Genomic DNA, 6,542 nt, shown 5'->3' with positions numbered 1-6,542 from the left:
CTCCGTCTTGAGAAACCAATCATAGCTTGTTTTTTATATTCACCAATGAACGCCTGAGTTGGCCGGGGGCCTGTTTGAACAAGCCAATTAGACAAGGGAGGCGGGACTAGAGGGTTTCAAAAGGCACCACTCGGCGTCTTAGCGGAGAGACGGACAGGGAATCTGGCGAATGAGGAGGAGTCTATTTGTTCTCTCGGTGCAGACTACCCCGAAGAGACTCGGGGGGCCAGCGTGGTTTTCTGAGGTGCAGGCTGGGGCAAAAGAAGCAAGGAGAAGGGTTCCTCGCGAGCTGCTAATTTCTTTCAGATCCCTGAAATCTAAAAACCATCTCCCGTCCCGAGGCTTTTTAGCGAGAGGAACGGGAGTCCTAGCTTCATTTTCCTGAGGAAACCGAGAGCCGGCCTTCTGGGCAGATTCTGGCGTCTGCCTCAACCTCCCCTCCCAAGAATTTCTTTTCGAAGAAACCGAAGTGCCACAGTGGTGGTTTTGGGGTAGAATAGAGGGTGTGGAGAGGCCACGCAAAATGGAGAGCAGCATTCAAGTCCCCCAGTAGAGCGGCGTTGGGCTGCAAGCTGGTCAATCCAAAAGAATAGTTTGTGGTTACCGCTTCCGGAGCCGAGGACGGTGTTTAGGGGGTCATTCGAGGACAGAAACTTTTTCCTCAGAAAGCCAGTAGGATGCCCTGCTGCTTGTTGCTTTTGCTTTCCTCTGTGTTAAGTTCCCTGAATTCTGCTATGCAGACAAGCTGTTCACATTTGAGGAGGAAATGCCAAGCCAAAGACTGAAGTTGTTGGTTTTTTTTTTTTTTTTTAACTCTTCGGTGTAAACGTTTGAGTGGGTTTATTCTGCCCTTGTCAATCCACAATGTTAAAATGACAAAAGAACGTATATATATATTTTTTTATTCCCCTTACAAGATGCCAGAATAGGATAACTGCACAATTTGAACGACTACTAATTCTGTCGTCTGAACCACTTCCTTCCAATCATTCTTAACCTGAGATTCTATCCCTGCTGGGCAATTTGCCAGTCGTGCGGTCTGGATGGAGGCAGCTTTTTGGTGCTTTTGTTTTCTCTGCTGAGAAAAGAGAATAACCGTGTTACCTCAGCTGTGTGAGGATTACACAAGATAAATGTAAGATGTTTAGAATAGTAGACTAACAGTATCGGAATCAGGAAGCAAGAATCTTTTTTAGGCTGGCTTGACGATTTGTGGCTTTAATTCTTCCCCCACCCCCCCTTCTAAAAGAAATCAGAGGTCAACACATTGTTAAATCACCCCAGCATATCTAATATCTGCTGGGCTAGCAAAGCCCCAAGGAGGGCTGGTGATGGGGGGCGGGGGGAGGTTTGTCACCGGAAGTCAAGGATGGAGGTAGCCAATGGGCTAGGGCTAGGGTGATTGGAAAAGCCAAAGGAATGGAGCTTTGGCATTGCTCTGGCCCCTGTCCACTGGTCTCCCGGCCTCCAGTAATTCCAAGTGTTTCATTCCACTCTCCTCACTGCATGTGTTGATACCAGTTGGCAACTTCCAGAGCACAGGACCACCAGGGTCTCAGAGCAGTTGTAGGGAAGCCCATCCAATCCAGTAACTTCTGCTCATCCAAAGGGCTGACCAGGCCTTGGGCTCCAGGGCCAGCCATTCATTCTCTGCAGCCTCCCCAGAACAGAGGCTGGCCCTGACAGAAAACTGCCATGCTGCTTTCTACTTCCTGGAGCACAGAGGCCCCATGAGGTAGTGGTCAGTGGACATGCTTTCCCAAGGACGGCAGCCCGGCCTCTGCCTTTCTTGGCCTCTGCCTTGTAGGTCATCCCAGCCTGCAGTACTGCATGAGACCCCGTTGGGGATGAGGCAACAGGAATTTAATAAGCAGCTCTTGCCCTATTTTCTAGGACGCTGCAGTTTAGTTTGATCCTGATTCTGTGAGGCTCTGTTCCAAAAACCCAGAAGCAGAACTGTGGAGTCAAAAGGACTTGAGTCACACAGGCTTGAGTCAAAAAATTCTCCGTGAGCCTCAGTTTTCCCATGTCATTATCCTTTATCAAAAGTGCAGAGGGATAAATGAGATATGGAAGCACTTAGAACAATTTTCCAGCCCTCTAGTGGGATCATCTTGTTATGGGGAGGGTTGGGATAGGGTTGGGGCTTCTCTTTAGGACACAGGCTGTTTCTTTGTCAGTGTCTCCTCCTTTCCGGAGCCTATCACAGGGTGTCCTACAGGATGTGTTGGGGGCCACTGAAGGAAGACTGGGATGGGTGGGCTTGGGAGGCAAGAAGGGGTAGGGAGTCAGTTCCAGGGGCTTTGGTGGGGAGAGGGGGCAGCTACCACATCCTCATTACTGCCTGCCTCCCTCATCTTTACAGGGAGCTCAAACTAGCTACTCCGTGCCTTGCCCCATCCCTACTACCCTGGGTCAACATTAAGTACCGGAGTCAGATTCCTGGCTACAGTACTTGGCTGGGTGTATGACCTTGGCGAGTCATTCAGTTTCATTGTGTCTCCATTTCTTCACCTAAAATGGGGATAACGAGAGTACCTCCACATAAGGGATATAACACATGTATACAGTGCTTAATGCATTGCTTGGCAAATAATAAATGCTCCAAACATGTTAGCAGTTATTACCTCTACTCCTTTTCAAGACCTTCCTCCCTCTCCCCTGCCAATTCTCCAAGTCCTCTCCTCCAAAACCAATTCAAAATTCCCCTTGTTCAGGGAATCTTCTTAGACCCTTTCTGCAAGGCCTCCTCCAGTTGTTTGGAGTACATTTGCATATGCGGATGAATTCCTTTGATAAATATTTTTTGGTTGTTTTTTTATGGGTATTTTGCATTTTCTGTCTCTCCACTCAGCAGCAGGGGGAAGGGGTCCTAAAGGAGCTGTGTCTCCATCCTCCACCAGGGAGTTCCTCTTGAAAGTGCATTATTTCTTCCCTCTAGCTGGCTGACTGAGTGAAGGGGGTTGGACTGAAAATGTGGCTCTGGATTTCGGGGATGGAGCTGGCTAGGCTAGGGTTCACTGGGAATTCCTGAATGAGGCTGGACTGGTCCAGGGTCTGGGGTGGTTAGGGCTGGGCCAACAGACCCTCTTTACCTTGAGGTTAATGACTGATAGGGTCAGATCAGTACTTTTTACCAGGGATACCAGCCTTGGGATGGAGGAGGCCAGGAGAGCCTAAAACATTCCATGGAGCTCAGCCTCTCCCTTCTGGTGGCACTGAAGGTCTGGTCCTTGGACAATTAGGGGTTTCAGACAATGGGGCAATGAGGGCCACCAAACAGAGCTGGCAGGAGAACAAGGGAAGCTCCGGTGGGGAGCAGCTCAAGATGAGAGATTAGTCCCCAATAAGTTCACACAGAGGTTTCCTTCTGCAGTCTGGCAATCCAGTGTCTATCGAAAATTTAAAAGTGTACACACCTTTTGACTCAGTAACTTATCTTCTAGGAATACTGATACATTCCCACAATTGTGTGTATATATAAAGTCATTGCAATATTATTTTTATTAGCAAAGGACTGGCAGCATGGAATAGAATGATAGGTGAAAATTTATAAAGGAAAATCTCACTAAAATGGAGCTAGGAAGCCAGAAGGGAGAACTCTCACACCCTACCATTCCTCATCAATTGCAGACCCCAACAGGAAGAGATGTACCTTGCAAATCCATGCTATAGCTACTTCATTACTACCCCAGCTGGAGGAAGAAAGATTTCCTCCTCCTCCAGCAACAGCCTAGCCAATGAGAGATTCCCACAACTGAGCCAAAGAAAAGCCACTAGGAACCCCATTTTGCTCCAATGGACTTTTTGTTTCTAATGGCCCTCCCTACTCCCCCCCTCCCCTTCCTCTATAAAGAAGTGGTCCTCTCCTTTGTTCTTTTTTTTTTTTTTTTTAAATTTTATTTATTTGTTTTTTGAGAGATACAGAGAAAGCAAGCAGGGGAAGGGCAGAGAGAGAGGGAGAGCAAGAAATCCCAAGCAGGCCCCACACCGTCTGTGTGGAGCTGGATGTGGGACTCGAATTCATGAACCATGAGATCACGACCTGAGCTGAAACCAAGGGTCAGAGGCTTAATCGACTGAGCCACCCAGGTGCCCCTCTCCTTTGTTCCTTGGACTTGCCTATGGTTTTGCTGTAGCTTGCTTGTCCTGAATTGCAGTTCTCTGCTATTCCCAAATAAACCCAGTTTTGCTGGTAAAATAACTGATGGTTTTATTTTTAAGGTTAACAATATGCAGCTATTAAAGAGAATGAAGTTGGCCTAGGTGTACTGATATGGAAACATCACTAAGATATATTAAACATTTAAAAAGTGGGGCGCTGGGTGGCTCAGTCGGTTAGAAATCCGACTTTCTCTCAGGTCATGATCTCACAGTTTGTGGGTTCCAACCCTGAGTCTGGCTCTGTGCTGACAGCTTGGAGGCTGCAGCCTGCTTCGGATTCTGTGTGTCTCTCTCTCTCTGCCCCTCCCCTGCTCATGCTCTCTATCTCTCTCTCTCTCTCAAATAAATAAACATTAAAAAATTAAAATAAAAATTTTAAAATGAGGTGAAGAATAGTATGTAGAACAGAATCCATTTGGGTAAATGTGCATTGAAAAACTCTGGAAGGGGGGCGCCTGGGTGGCTCAGTCGGTTAAACGTCCGACTTCGGCTCAGGTCATGATCTCACGGTCTGTGAGTTCGAGCCCCGCGTCGGGCTCTGTGCTGACAGCTCAGAGCCTGGAGCCTGCTTCGGATTCTGTGTCTTCCTCTCTCTCTGACCCTCCCCTGTTCATGCTCTGTCTCTGTCTCAAAAATAAATAAACGTTTAAAAAAAAATTAAAAAAAAAAAAAAGAAAAACTCTGGAAGGAATTATAAATGGTGGAAGGGGAGGAAAACTCCTCATATTTTCCATTCTATCCCATTTGAAAATTAAAAATTATAGAAGGGCACCTGGGTAGCTCAGTCAGTTAAGTGTCTGACTCTTGATTTTGGCTCTCAATCGTGGGATCAAGCCCCGTGTTGAGCTCCACACTGACAGCATAGAGCCTGCTTGGGATTCTCTCTCCCTCTCCCTCTCTGCTCCTCCTCAACACTGGTGTGCACGCCCTCGCCCCCTCCTCTCTCTCTCAAGATAAATAAATAAACTTAAAAACATTATAAACATTTATTATTTTTATAATGTAAAAATTTAGCTTAAATAAGCACAATTTAAAAAAATTTCCCTCAGTAATTGTGGATCTTGATAATCCTGTGTGTTCCTTATCTTTTGCCAGGTGACTATTTTTTTTTTTTTTAGTTTTAAAATATTTATTTATTTTTGAGAGAGAGAGATGACGTGAGAGGAGGAGGGGCAGAGAGAGAGGGAGACACAGAATCCGAAGCCGGCTCCAGGCCCTGAGCTGTCAGCACAGAGCCTGACATGCGGGGCTCAAACTCATGGACTGGACTGTGAGATCATGACCTGAGCTGAATTCGGACACTTAACTGACTGAGCCACCCAGGCACCCCGCCATGTGACTTTCTATGTGTTTGTTTTCTTCCCTGCCCTCTGCCCTTTTCACTCCTGTCCCTTTTTCCCACCTCACTAAAGGCAAGGCATACTTGTCTAGACAAGCTTGTGTGAGAATGTAAGTTTTGTACATATAGATTTTCAATATATGTGGATCCAGTGGGGAGACTCCCTACAGAAAAACCAAACTTTGGGCCAAACTGAGGGACAGTGTGTTGTGGTGGTAAGTTGTAGCCCAGCTCTTTTGTCACTAGTTCCATGGCCTTGAGTAAATCCCTTCCTTTCTATAGGTCTGCTTCTCTACCTGTGAACTGAAGTCTAGGTAGCCCAGCAAAATGCCTTCCACAGAGTATTAGAGAGGTAATGGTGGGGTTGGAGAGGGCAGTTAGTGGAAGTGAGGCCAGGGTTCTCTAACCCAGAGGAGCTCCACTTTTGTCTTTTTATGTCCTGTGTAAGAGTTTAGTTCTGTGTAAGATTTCATTTGAAAATGAGGATTGACTAATCACATTAAACAAACCAACCAACCCTGGGTAAATGATTGTTAAGGGCCCTTCTAATTCTAACACTGTGTAATTCCAAATATGACTTTTTGTGCACTGAGTTGTTTTCAATCAGTTGGGTTTATTTTATTTCTAAAAATTTTTTTACAGTTTATTTATTTTAGAGAGCGAGAGAGGAGGAGGGGCGGAGAGGGAGAGAGAGAGAGAGAGAGAGAGAGAGAGAGAGAGAGAGAGAGAATCCCAAGCAGACTCCACACTGCCAGCACAGAGCCCAACATGGGGCTCGAACTCATGAGCAGTGAGATCATGACCTGAGACGAAGTCAGATGCTTAACTGACTGAGCCACTCAGGTGCCCCTAATGTTTATTTATCTATTTTGAAAAAAAGAGAGAGAGGACGAGCAGGGGAGGGGCAGAGAGAGAGGGAGAGAATCCCAAGCAGGCTCTGTGCTATCATTGCAGAGCCTGACATGGGGCTTGATTCCACAAACCATGAGATCATGACCTGAGCTGAAATCAAGAGTCAGACACTCAACTGACTGAGCCA

The sequence above is a fragment of the Panthera pardus genome, unplaced genomic scaffold, assembly GCF_024362965.1.
Source record: "Panthera pardus isolate Hobbes unplaced genomic scaffold, ASM2436296v1 HiC_scaffold_3, whole genome shotgun sequence".
Classification (NCBI taxonomy): domain Eukaryota; kingdom Metazoa; phylum Chordata; class Mammalia; order Carnivora; family Felidae; genus Panthera; species Panthera pardus.
The sequence above is the reverse complement of the archived record's forward strand: the minus strand, read 5'-3'. Positions refer to the sequence as shown.